This window comes from Pangasianodon hypophthalmus, chromosome 18 (genome assembly GCF_027358585.1).
Source record: "Pangasianodon hypophthalmus isolate fPanHyp1 chromosome 18, fPanHyp1.pri, whole genome shotgun sequence".
Taxonomy (NCBI): domain Eukaryota; kingdom Metazoa; phylum Chordata; class Actinopteri; order Siluriformes; family Pangasiidae; genus Pangasianodon; species Pangasianodon hypophthalmus.
In genome coordinates this window covers 14,214,455-14,228,868 of record NC_069727.1, presented here as the reverse complement: position 1 = coordinate 14,228,868, position 14,414 = coordinate 14,214,455, and the positions used below count along the sequence as shown (strand labels likewise).

The 14,414-nt window shown below is 36.9% G+C and overlaps 1 long non-coding RNA gene across 1 annotated transcript; it reads left to right on the top strand.

Annotated features, from left to right (window-relative positions):
* The first annotated feature begins 12,902 nt into the window (after positions 1 to 12,902).
* LOC113532372 (uncharacterized) lies at positions 12,903 to 14,209 on the top strand. The gene is made up of 3 exons (XR_003403336.2): positions 12,903 to 12,993; positions 13,475 to 13,596; positions 13,879 to 14,209. It is a non-coding gene; the product is annotated as an uncharacterized LOC113532372 (long non-coding RNA).
* Positions 14,210 to 14,414: the final 205 nt, after the last annotated feature.

Sequence of the window (14,414 nt, the reverse complement as noted above, 5' to 3'; positions counted from 1 at the left end):
CCCCAATTTCCACATGGGTTTCCTCAGGGTTCGCTGGTTTTCTTCCACTTCCCAAAACCATGCTAATGGGTGGATTAATTACTCTAAATTGCCATTAGATGTCCAGTAAATGAGTGTGCTGCTATTAACTGGTGTCCCATCTGGTGTATTCCTGCCTTGCTCCAAGTGAAAAAATACCAGTCGTAGAATATAGTTAGTTTTAAGCAGTGAAAAAATACACATTAAATTGCCAAATTAGTATACTTATTAAACTGCCACTCAGAGTATATGAACATGCTGTTGAGTGCTACATATTTTATATCACACATGGGATCAAGATCTGGTTTAATGTTAGCCAAATTTACTTTAGACAGATATATACACTATCACCATCAGATGCTTGTTTACCACATCGCTTTTGACAATTGTACAGAGTTTCCACTTTATTAATTACTTAGTCTTGAATTAACTAATTCAAACTGGCAGCTCAGAAACCAAAATCCATGATCCATTTCTTAAGCCCTTTAAACAGTGTTTCAGGATGCCTCTGATCATGAAAATGATTCTTATGATTCTTAAGATTCTTATTCTTTGGAATGACTTGGGAGGAAAACAATGGAAAACTGCACTCAGGTTTTATTTGCGATGACAAGTTTAGAGAATATTACTGGATATCTAACTGTGAAACTCTCATGTACATCTTCTGCTATAAAAACTTTCCCTTTCTTTTACAGTGGCACTCTGTTTTACTTCCCATTTTAATTTTTTAAGTCCTGTGGTATATTTGATTCATTATTTGCTGTATAATTTATATATTCATAACAGGCAGGCCGAGAAAAGCCACTGAAATGGGATGTATTTTGTGAAAAAGTGCTAAAAAGTGGCAATCAGTAAGACCGACTGTTGTGTTTTTCAATTTAGTACCTGCTTTATTCAAAAGCTTTTTTTTTTTTTTTTTTTTTTTTTTTGTCTCTGAACGGGAATGGAGGAATAAAATATAATGAAATTCAAACACTTAACTGGAAGTTTGACAAATCTGGTTTAAAAAAATCATAGCAAGGGTGTCAGTAGGAGGCAGTTGTGTTGTTATACTTTAGCATGTTTTCACATTTAGAATATCAGTATTTTCCCTTTTTTGCATATTACAAATTTTACTATTATGCAAAATGTCAAAATATGTACTTGTGTGATGTAATTTCCAGCCACACTTAGCCAGACAGAAAAAAAAATCAAACTGACCAAAAATCAAAAAATCTGTATTCAGACATCAGAACTAATTACAGACTAAAGCACTGTTATGAGTGTTACACCAGATATAAAATTATTATTCAGGTCCTTAAACACAGTAAGTTCATTCTCAACTTCGATTTTGAAGGGATCATCAGTAATGAAAAAGATAAATATATTTCATTTCATAAATCATTCAGTGAAAAAGCTCATGTAGCTTTACTTTTTTCCGTTATATTCAGATATTCTACCAAAGGTATCAAATAAACCAGACATTTTGGTAATCTAATTAAAGGCTCTGCCAGGTATAAGAGCATATCATTATTGTACAAGGAATCTTTATGCTCCTTGCCAACTTTATGTCTTTAATGGTCTCATTATGCAGTGCTGCTGCTAGCAATTCAATTGCCAAAGTAAATGAAAGTGCCGATAAGGAGCAGCCTGTCTAACACCACTACCACATATCACTGTATTTTCCTGCTAATTGTGACAGGTACACACATGCATTTAGAAGGTTTTCATAAAGAAAAAAGCCATCAACCAAAAAAAAAAAAAAAAACAAAAACCAAAAAATCAAACCCTTCTCCAAGATGGATTTAGTTTCCAGAACTTTAATGTACTGAAAGTACATTTAAAATGATGTGAGCACACACACACACACACACACACACACACACACAATGATTAAGAGCAAAGTTTTTTTCACAGAAGTCTTGAGCTGTCTGCTGAGCTCTAAACAGTTACAAGCAGTAGCGAGGAAGCTTTTGAACAGTGGCTATTAGTGGTTATTAGTGAACCTGCATGTTGCAATTATTTCGTCTTTACAACTTTGTCCCATTTTTGCACATAGTTTTGTCATTTTTCCCAACTAGAACACCATCTGTCAATTGTCAGTTTTCTTGAGGAAGTTAATAACCAGTGGAAATATTCAGAAAATGAAGAACCGGGGAAGACTTTCCATTGCAAAAAATTTATATCTTAACAACTAAAGAGTTCTTGAATAAAGGAAAAGTTATTTAACTTTTCTCAATAGGATCCAATTATACAATTTGTCTATATTGAAGATATTTTACTTGTTAAGATATCATGAAGACTGTGAGAAAGTGTAGAACCAGTGAAGATCCCATTTTTCTAAACATATTTTTGTGTTTTTCAGATTTTAACACCGTCTGAGAAATTTTGTGACACTCTTGGACTCCACGAAAAGTGACAAAAAAGTGAAAGTAAAGTGAAGAACCACTGATTATCTTGAGAAAATGAAGTGCCAGTGACAATTCTGAGAATACGAAGAACAAGTGAAGATGTTGAGAAAGTGAAGAAACAGTAAAGATGTGGCGAAAATAAAGAACCAGTGAAGATCTTGAAAAACCAAAAAGAGCATCAAATATGTTAAAAAAAGTGAAGAACCAGTGAATAAATTGAGAAACTAAAAAAAACAGTGAAGATGTTAAAAAAGTGAAGAAGCCATGTAGATCTTGAGAGTCAAGAACCAAATGAAGATGTTGAGAAACTGAAAAACCGATGAAGATGTCCAGAAAGTGAAGAAGCCGTGTAGATCCTGAGAAAGTCAAGAACCAAATGAAGGTGTTGAGAAGGTGAAGAACCAGTGAACATATTGAGAAACTGAAGAACCAGTGAAGATGTTGACAAAGTGAAGAAGCAGTATAGATCTTGAGAATGTCAAGAACCAAATAAAGATGTTGACAAAGTGAGGACCCAGTGAAGATGTTGACAAAGTGAGGACCCAGTGAAGATGATGAGAAAGTGAAGAACCAATTAAGATCTTGAGCAAGTGAAGAACCTTGGCAGTGTGTGTGTATGTGGCATAGTCACAAACATGGGGCTTACCTTCAGGATTCACTGGTTGGAAAGTACATTATGACTTGTTAATCAGAACTTCCTTATCCATGCCCGTTTTAGAGCAAAGTCTGATTCAAGCATGTGTACAGACATTTGCAGGGAGGTTACCCTAACCCTACAGGCAGAAAAAGCCTTCCTTTTCTATCTTATGTTTCAATGTGTCCTGATCATGGTGAACTAATGCTGTTATTGACGTCAACCATGTATTTAGAGACGTTAAACATTGAATGAGGTCAGATTGACCCCAAAGATAATAGGAGGGTTAACCTTCATTTTAACAGAATGTAAGTGTTGTGTTAAATTCACTAACAAATGCAGTCTTTAGCTCTGACCTGAGCAATTGTTATGAATAGAAGTGGATTAAAAAGGAGTATGTTGCATAAGGAAAGGATATCTCACAGAATATTGAACACAAAACACAATGTGTGTTTATGTTCAGATATACAGTTTGTATTAGAAAATTAGATATATTTGATTTTTAATATATTTTACAGAGATAGCCTGGGCTATACATTACTTCAACTAAACTAAACTTCAACAGTTAACTGAATTATTGGTGACCTTGGGCCATATTTGATTCATTCATCTCCAGTAAGTGCTTTATCCTGGTCAGGGTTGCAGTAGATCCGGAGCCTGTCCCTGGAACACAGGGTGCATGACAGTAACACACCCTGGACAGGACACCAGTCCATCACAGGTCACCATGCATGCACTCATTCACACCCAAGGGCAAATAGACTATTTAATCATCTCCTAGCATGTTTTTCTGAGGTAGGAGGAAGCCGGAGAACTAGGAGGAAACCCTTGAGCAAAAATGATTTAATAAAATAGACATTAAATGCCATGATTCTTCATCCAAAAAACTAGAAAAAACATTTTTTCCTAGCAAAAATTCTCATAATTAATTAATTTTTCCTGACAGGCAATTTATAGGACATGCAATTTTTCATAATAAAAAAGGTTTAAAAGAATATGGAACACAATTGTAGGACAGATATAATATCAAATATAATAAAACAGATAAACAGAAAAAAATCAATGAATGTTCAACCAAGTCAATACCCATTTGTGGTGAGCTTGGCTTGGAATTAGGGGAATCTGTCCCACTTGGGAATGAGGGTGGAAGGAACCTTTGAGCGTTTTATGGATGAGTGTGATCACCCCAATCAAAGACTAAGGTCTGCACTCTGAGCACTGTGTATCATCTCGATAATGGATCTCATTTTTCAACAGGGTAGTTTTTGTCTGTGTGTGAACTGACATGAAAGTGTGTTCAGCCTCTCGGTTTCATACTTCTTCCCACTGACTGACAGGTTCTCGTCATCTCTTCCGATAGGAGGCATTTATCATCCACTTTCAGCTGCACTCCCAGTTTCCAGCCACCTCTGCCAGCAATCCTAACCAGCACACACACACACACACACACACACACAGAGAAAGGGGAACACATTTCCCCTCTTTAACCTAGCTACAGCTCAGTGGTGCATGCAATCACTTACTCTTTCCCCTTCATAAACACACATGCAGTTGGTTTCACTCTCCTTTTTCCCCCTCCTAATCAGTCTTTTCTCTTTTTCCCTCACTACCACCCTTTCTTTGTATTTCTCTCTTTTCTCACACAAGAAGAAACACACACATACAGCTCTATCTCACAATCCTCTGCTCGCGGCAAGGATTCTGTGTCTGTTTTGTCCTCTGTGTTTCTCCATTCAGACTGACGCTAATTAGTGACCTTCTCTCCCCATCACACACAATACCAGGCAAAGCTGGTTTAAGGATGTGGTGTTCATTAGTAATGAAACCACCTGTGCTCATAAAAGGGGTTTATAGGCAAACAGAAAGAGAGACAGAGAGAGAGAGAGAGAGAGATGGGATGAGAAATGCTGCAGTGGCACGACCTCTCTGTTATCATGTGATTTATAACACTAGATGGCAGTAGTGATTAAAATCAATAACGATAAGAACGCAGCATTCCAGACATACCGCATAGCTGATATTCAAATAATGTTGACCTGCATTGTGTACTTTTGTTTCTGCTCTTTGAAGAGCACCGTGTAAGATCAGCTATTCATGATAATAAATAAATCTTACTTATGCTTCTTTAGAAGAAAGTACTTCATCATTCATATCTTGGCCCACAGCCACTGCATATGTAGCACTGTAAATTCCGTATAGAGCCAGTGTCCTTCCAGAGAGGTGCAGTAATAAGAGAAGGGGGTATCACAATTTGCCCAGTCTAGCAGGACCTGAAAGTGCAATTCTGATGATGAGGGATACTATATCTTAACACTTATCTTTTTACAGCGTCAAAGCATCCATGAGTGCCCTTGTATGTCTGACCCCAGTCGATCTTTCTCTGTTCCTAATGGAATTTAACTGGAGATGTGTAAGGATTTCAGCTTGTCATTTTCCTCCATTTATATCTGGAGTGCTGGCGCTGCATTGTTATGATGAATAACGTTTTGATGGAGCCTGTCTTCCCCTCCTCCCTACTCAGGCTGTGAGCGATGAGGAGTGGATGATTGGAGTTTTGCTAAAGACTAACAATACACACCAGATGCTGGGTCATAAACCATCCTTCGTGAGGATGCATCTTCTCTCTCTCTCTCTCTCTCTCTCTCTCTCTCTCTCTCTCTCTCTGTGTGTCTATGTGATTTCCTCTACATTTTACCACCTGCTTTCCTTTCCATTTTCTTGCCTTTGTAGCTCAAAAAAGGCAGATGGCAAGACACTACAGGTAGAAACGACATTTTTGGTCAATCTTTTTCAAATTTTTTGGATAACTGTATCTATAACATCTCCTCTTAAACTGTAGAAGTTTCTCTTAAACTTTCCTTAAGCATCTCCTAAATGGTAAACATGCATCTATAGCATCTTTCTTCACTATTTTTGTCCACTATTTGTCCACTATAACAACGTTGATGAAAGCTTTAAGCTCCACCCACTTGGCATGATCACATCATGACATATCTGTAAAAAGCTTGTTTCCTGGATATATATTTCAGTTTATGTGTCACCATGACATACATGCCAATTTCCTTTATAAACCACATTAACTAGAATGGAAACAGTAAAACCACTTTATATTTTAAAACCGTTTTTCTCTAGAACAGTGCATAATGGCTTTTTTAAAATTAAAAATAAAGAAATAATTTTCCATCAAATTGTTCTGTAAAATTCACTTTTGAGAATGTATTCGCAGTGAAATAAATATTTTAATTCTAACATCAAAAGACTAGATTTTTTTTTGTTTTACGGAGTATGCAAATGTACACATATTTAATTAGACAAAGCCACATTTGCACACATTAATTCATGTACATTTTTGAAAAACCTAAAAAAAAAAAAACCTCGTAAGAGTATCAGCAATCAACTGCCGGAGACTGATTATGATATCAGTTGTTTTTAAATATTTACTTAGTGTCTTGTCTTAAAAAGTCTATTTTTGTTTGTTTGTGTGTTTGCACAAAAATGTGAGGATATTTTTGCACATTCTCTTTCTCTCTGACTGAACCACTGTCCTAATCAGAGTAATCTTCTGTTCTTTCACGTTATTTGATTTTAAAACATCTCCATTTGTCCAAAGTCTGTGTGAGGCTGCGGCCGCACAGGTGTTTGAAATGGCCTCACGGACAATGGCTAATTGTTGGCCATTTTTAATACAGGCACGGTAATGAGTGTTGCGAGCCTGGCCAGAGTCCCACAGCACTCTGGGTATTAATCAGTGCTCATTTGTCATAATAGCAGGTAAACAGAGTTACAGCCGCTTAGTCATAGGAAACAATTCAACATGCCACACTGGAGCTAAATAAAAGAGACAACTCAAAGCACCCCTTCTCTTCCCACGCTTTCTCAGACTTGTTCCACTAACTAACAAACAAGCTAATTCACAAGCTAAATGACGTCTTTCTCCTTCGTCTCTCTCTCTCTCCCTCCCTTTCTCTCTGTACTACATTTAATAGAAATGTTCATTTTTTTGCATAGTCATTTCTTTCTTATTTTCTCTCTTGTCTGAAAGCCATAAAGGTGTGTAGAACTTCTTTTATTCACAGATCAGATCCAGGGTCCAAAAGTCTGTCATTTTTTTTCCTGTATGAAATGAATTAAGAAGAAAGAATCTACTGCTCACAGTACTAGTGTATTCTGCTCCATGTAATGAAGAAGTGGTGTGCACAATGCTTTTGTGTTAGATGGTGAGTAATCAGCATTGTGAGGCTATAGCCGGGTTCTGCCCTCTTCCTTCCTGATGCTCATTAACCGCTGCTCCTAGAAAAGCTGGGTTCCAGCTCTCACTCAGTTCTACTCCCACATTTACACTGTTTATCTCAGAAACCTTTCCGATATATTATTCAGGCCAACAGATGACTGAAACCTGCGTCCAGTGTTACAGAAGCATGGCATGGTAGCACAGCAGGGTTACATAAGACATTATTTAAGACATGTAATTGAACATAAATGATGAATTGGCCTTTATGAATTATAGATTAAAGGAGAACGCTACCATGAAACACATTAAATACTGAAATATTTGTGATGTACTTAGCGATTCGTTGGTTGGTGCTGTATTTATGTTATTCCTGTGAGACGTTAGTGTGATTGTCTGCCACACTGACATCACATGGCTAGTGCAGTTACAGTGGTGTTTAATAGGAGAAAATTCATTAAATTCAAAATTAGGGATAACATTCAGGTTTCACTTTTTGCTCCTAAAAACAATAGAGCAAGAGCTTCTTTGCTCACTCACCATTATCCAGCGATGTTCAATGTCACATTTATGACAAATTCAACATAGATTTAATGGAGACAGCAAACATTGGACTCAAAGTTCCATAATGCAGTGCAGCTATATGACGCAGTTGCGCTGAGTTACAGCAGAGACTCAGCTTGACTAGTTAGTGATCTACAAGATGACAAGCTTGATGGTGTTGACGGTGGTATTAGCATGGAAGTTGAAGCTTTGGAAACTCATCTGTTTGAGCAGAGTGCACAGATAACGAGTTGAGAGAGCTGGACAGACTAAAGGACTAAAGCACTGCTGCATCAGACTCTTTAGGTAGAGATGAAGCAGGGATGAAATCCCACTGACGCTACTATCAGCATGTAGCTGAACAGCTTAATGTGAAAAATGAGAACCACTTGTTTGTAAAAGAATTTTAAACAAGAATTTTAAACAAAAAATAAATCTTGGACACCATTGAAGATCACAGACTGAATCCAATGAGGACATTGTCACTCTGCCACCTGCCTCCAGCAAGGACGTTGATGCCCTGGTGTGGATGTCATCACTCCGCCTCCTGCCCTTTGCATGGGCACCATCACTCCACCTATTGCTTTCGCAGATTTCTCCGCCCACCTGTGTGCCAGCATTGTTGCTTCACCTCTTTGCCCTGGCAAGGACGGCATCACTCCACCTCCAGCCTGAGGATGCCATCTCTCCATCACCTGACTCTGGAGTGGTGGAGTTGTCGTCACTCTGCCTATAGCCTTTACGATGGACGTCATCGCTACGCCACCTGGCCCTGCTGAGTACGCCGTCACTCTGCCAGCTGACTTCACAGAGGACATTGTCACTCTGCTGCCTACTAAGCTAGGACATCATCACTCCACCTGGGAATTCCCAGCCTCCAGTCCTTCTGCTATCTCTGGACATTATGCTTAGTGGTCCAGGACATCCTTCCTGTCCCTGTCCTCATGTTTCGGGGCCACAGTTCCCAGTCTGTGAGCCCTGCTTGCACATGTTTTGTTCATAGTTCCCTATGTGCTTTTGTTATTGTTTTGGCTCCATTTTCTCACTGGCTTTTCATTTTCATTCAGTCTATTATCTTTTTCAGCTATGTCTTATTTTTAGTCAGTCATGCTATATCTATATACCTGGTTTATGCTCTTGATCATGGCATGTTCTTCTTTCTGTCATCCTAGTTATGTCGAGCGTGTTTTCCCAGTATCTAGTTCTTTGTTATAGTTTTATTACTAAAAGCCTTCATATCTTGGTTTCTTATGCTTCCTTGTTTTGAGCAGTTACAGCGTGTGAAGAGCTTACAAGTGTGAAGAGCTCTTGCACTGTGCACATTTCCAACAGATGCATGCATTATTAATAAACACAAATACATTTTTCTCAAAGCTGCAATTAGTGGGAGAGTATTGCTGTCTCTGATTTATGCTTTAACCCTAACAGGAATAACCGATCAATTAACATGGTAGGTGGGTGGACTTTTATAACCCTGAACCACTCTTCCCTGAAGAAGTTGCCTCACAATGAACTTTTGTTGGCTTCAAAGCACATTTCAAAACACAGCCATTTCATAAGGAGTTATTCTCCACTTAATACACAGTCAGACAATTAATTGTATCATTAATTGTTTTTAATTGGTGGAGGTGTGCAAAAGCGAAGTAATCTCTTATGTGAGGGAAATTGTGTTTCTTAAGTCTGTGAAAATCTTTGAGCTGGAAATCCTTGGGCTCATTAAATAAACACGAGGAGCCCCACTGAGCCCTAATAAGCATAAACACTATGAAAGATAAAAATCCGCCAAGCATTTTTTTTCTCTCATCCTCCAGAGTGACAAGCCCATTATGTGGTGTATGGAATTTATGAGATGATCATCTTTGATGGCCTAGATGTCTATGGCTTCCAGTAATGTCTATGGTAATGATGAGCTTTTGGCAACTGTCTCAGAGTCAGCCTCAAACCAAAGTGATTGTTGATGGATATATTTATGTGAAAAAATCTTTCAGCACCCTAATTTTCTCTCCTTATTTGTGTCATTTTCTATGCACACTGTCAGCTTTAGATTTGTCAATTTTGTGAGGAGGAATGATTTTGAATGTCCTTCAAACAACTTATGTAAATGGATGAGGCTGGGGTTCAAAGAGAACTCTGCTTTTATAGCTTTCAAATGGAAGTGTTTTCTCTGGCCTTAGTATGAGAACATATTTGGTTTAGTGTTATCATTTGTGTAAATAGTGATTTTTTTTTTGTTCTTAACCCACCACTGTGACACTTCTATGGAAGGCAATAGGGACTTTTTTTTAGCAATATATCAATTTTTTTTTTTACATCAAATACTAAACCAACTTAGGAGAGGGGAGAAAAAGGGAAGGAAATAAATGGAAGAGAGACAAAAATAAATAAATAATAAAAAATAGAAGAAAAAAAAAATAAAATTGAGAGAAAAGAGAAAGAAATATTTATGCACTAGTGCATCTATCCATCAGCAAATCAAAAGCAAAACACAATTTGACAGCAAAACAGGATACGGAATACACGAGAGAAAGAAAAAGATATTTAAAAAAGAAAATATATAATAAGAGATGACAAATACAACAGGGAAGAAAATTCTAGAATATGAAAGATACTGAGCAGCAAAAATTGCAAGGGAGACATGAGCAGTGGATCTGGCATTAATGTGGAGGTTGAACAGTAATAAATATCGAGGTATTGATGTGGTGTTCATGTAGGTGGTGATTGCCAGATTGATAAAGCTCAGTAAATCACAATTTGAGTTGGCTGTTTCATTCTCACCATCTTGTTACATTACATACCAAATATTATATAGCTGCCCAGTGGAGTTAAGAGCTATTTCTGATTTTTTTTTTTCTTAATTGAGTTCTTAACTACCTAGTGTTTTGCTCCAGCTTAAGCTTAAGGAATACTATGGGAGAAAAAAAAATGAAACATCTAATTAAATCAAATGTAACCAATTCAAACAGTGTCTCAATTTAGCTTTTTCAGCTTTTACAGTTTTGGAGCTAATTTCAGATAACACATTAACAATTAATGGAAGGTCATAACCATCAGTTAGCATCATGACACCTTCATAAGACCTTTAAAGACAACTGACACTACAGAAATATTTCAGAAGGCATCAGCTGACATAAAGACTGCTTTCATAACTGATGTGGACATAACACCTGAATAAAGTGACAAAGATTTCTGTTGATATAAGATTGTTATTCCCCCTGACTTCACAACATCACAAACCAACTGACTGTAATTTCTTGTCAGAGAAAATATACAGGGTGTCCCATCAGTTACAGCATAGGGGAAAAATAAAAAGTGGCAAAACAAAAACATTTATTTACAGAACTTGCTAAATATGTCCAACATTTCTGTCAAAACACAAATTAAAATGAGTAGAATTATTTGAGTTTGTTCTTCAGAAATGAGAAACACACTTAACTATACAAAATTCTGTGGTTACAGTGTAATAATGGTCACTGTTTAGCTCTAAATGAGTTCTTTTAGAAAGAGACATGAGTACAGCATCAAATTTCTAGCATGCTAATAAACAATTACATCATTAGCACATTTTGTCAGTAGCTGAGTTTATGGCCCTGAGTTTATTGCTCTATTTTGCTCTCTAATGGAATAACTGAGCCTAGCTCTTTTTTTTCAATCTTTCAATTCAATTAGGGTCCACAAGACAATTTTAATTTAGAACATGAATATAAATTCAATTGGCCTGTGGCCTGTAGGTTTGACACTTCTGGTTTAAAGATTCGCTGTCATGGAGCAGGTTTTCATGATGTTTCTACCTGCTTGAGTACAGGAGATGCCACGAATTACCATGATGTGACATATAATAAGTACACTGAGCTATAAAGTCAGCTGTCATGACATTGTATTGTAAATCATCCTGGAAAAATGTCATAACACACTCTATATCAACAAAACTCTGTCACTTCACGCAATAAATTGACAAGAAACAGTTATTATGTCAGATGATGCCTATTTGAAGCTTTATAAATATGAGCATAGTTTGATGTTTACATCCATTCAGTGTTGCGTAGCTCTGTAAACTCTGTAAGTAACGTATTACCACAAACTGCATGCTTAATCAATGTGTTTGCTTCAAATCATGATGTGTTATTAGATAATCTTAAGTAAAACACATTTATTGTGTGAGATAACTTATAAAATGTTCTTTTCCAGAAATCGCTGACCCACCCTAAGCAATTGAATTGTAATCAGATATTTTTGCTCAGGCCATGTACTTTGAAATGCCACAGTGCTGAAGGTGCAAGTCTCAATTACCACATATGAAGAATAAATAGCAAACATCAGAAAAGATAAGACCTTAAAAAGAGAAATGGATTTCTTAGAATATCCTCTCCAAAGAATACAACTGCATTAAATCCCAATATTTGAACAGGGCTGGTGGGGAGGAAGACTATTAAAATGAGATTCCTGGTGGTGTGTTTCAGGAACTGTATAAAGAGGTGCAGAGATGGACAGACACACTTTATGTTTAAGGGGAAATTTTCGACAGCACATATATAAAGAACATGATATACACAACACAAAAACTTAGCAGGTAGATATTACCTTATTAAACACAGTAGCAGGGAGATATAACCTTATTAAACCCTGTGAAACGGATTGTAATGTGATATTTGCAGGATATGGTCTCATTTGAAATGTGTAGTCTTTTTTCTTCATCTGATTTAGTCTGATATATTTTTTTTTCTTAGAGGCTCTGTTCTTGTCTCTGATGCACTATCCTTTTCTTTCACTCCAAATCTCTGCCACATTTTACTCAGCTTGCTACGATGGCTCTCTGTCTCGATCATAACTCATTTCTGCTGTCTTTTGTTGTCTTTCTTATTCTCTATCTCTGTCTTTTCTCTCTCCCTCTGTCGCACTCTGCTTTGTTGGAACGCGCTCCCCTTCATGCCTAAGGGCCGGCTGTGTCCTCATCGAGCACAAGGACAATAAGTTCCTCAGGCTGTGATTAATACTCACCAGCTGACTCTAATCACCACGTAATTAATAGTTGATATGGTGGCTTACAAAAACACCAGTGCCATTAACCTGAGCAGTATTGCTTCTGATTCCTTCCACACCTCACCAAATGTTTCTGGGGATGTGGCCAAAACGTGGGGAAATTAACACGCCATCTGCATTTAGGCTCTATTTTGGCTTGTTTGGTAAGTTCTATGAAAGTGACATTATGGGTTTGCAGTGGTGTAAAGTTCAGATCACTGATCTTATGCGTTACGTTTAAGCAGGAAGAGATGCAGTAAATACTAATAAATGCTATAGTGTAAATCTACTGTGGTTTTTACTACTGAAATATGCCTTTGTTGAGAGTTGAATTAAGGGATATTTACTGAATTACACACATTGGTATTCATATCTCAGACATAACTATGGATTTAAGAGCTACTCTGAGTTTGCTCAAAACAGAGGAATCTGTTTCTCACCTTGAACTTAAGCCTGATATTCTTGTGAGCTATTAAATACAGTGCCACCATCTGACAGTTTAATATATGTCAATATGTGACAATATGTGACACTGAAATTCATATTCTGGGCTGTAAATACATTCAAATAACTGTGGAATGCCAGTTGAGGCCAATATTAAATATATAAATATGACACAATTAATGAATTCATCTCTGTTTAAAGTTCATGAAAAGGATTTTTCCACACAGAGGACATCAGAGAAGATTACATCTTAATTGGAGACATTACGTACCATCTCAAGGACCAGATTTTTATGGATAAATTATGAAAAACACTTACATGAAGTGAGTTGTAAGCATAACGGATTAATGTTTGCTCAGTTCAAACTGTGCTGATGTCATATTAATTACTTGAAACCAAAATTTGCAGTGATTTAATGTAAGAATTCCAATTAGACTATTTATGCAGCAATATAATGACAATCACTTAGACTCCTATTAAAAGTTTATTTCAATGCTTGCCATATAATCATTCATATATCATCATATTTGTCTTTTTATTTTTTTCATTTTTAAATTGTCTCCTGCTTTTATGTTAGCCACATTTCCTTTCCCTAATTTCTTCAGGTTTAAAATGCTTGTGTTTAACGGTGCTATTGAAAAACCCCGTCTCAGATACTTCTACTCAAGAACAATCTGGCAACCTCAGAGGCCTGAACTACATGCAGATCATTTGCATATCTGAATGGGGCCAGAAAATCAACTGCATAAGCTGTCTCTGAATATGAGTAACGTTCCCTGTGTAAGTACTGACATGACTTTTCACCAACTCTGAATACGGCCCATAGTGAAGTACAGAAGACACAAAGCACTGCTGGTGTAGCATGTTACTCCTCTGCACATTGAGACAAGACTGTATTTATGAAGGAGCGGTAAAAATAAAAGCATTGTTATTCAAGACACACGTGTAAAGTACGTCTCTGCCTGAGACTTATGAATATTTCACATTATTTGAAAAAGCTAAATTTTCTTTTCAACATTGAGGTTATGGTTAACAGAGCATGAGATACAGAACCAAACAGAATTTAAGGAGGTTTTTTCAGCCTTCCTGTCAAAAACCCAAAAATGCTTGACCAAAAAAATATATATATATACCTGAATAT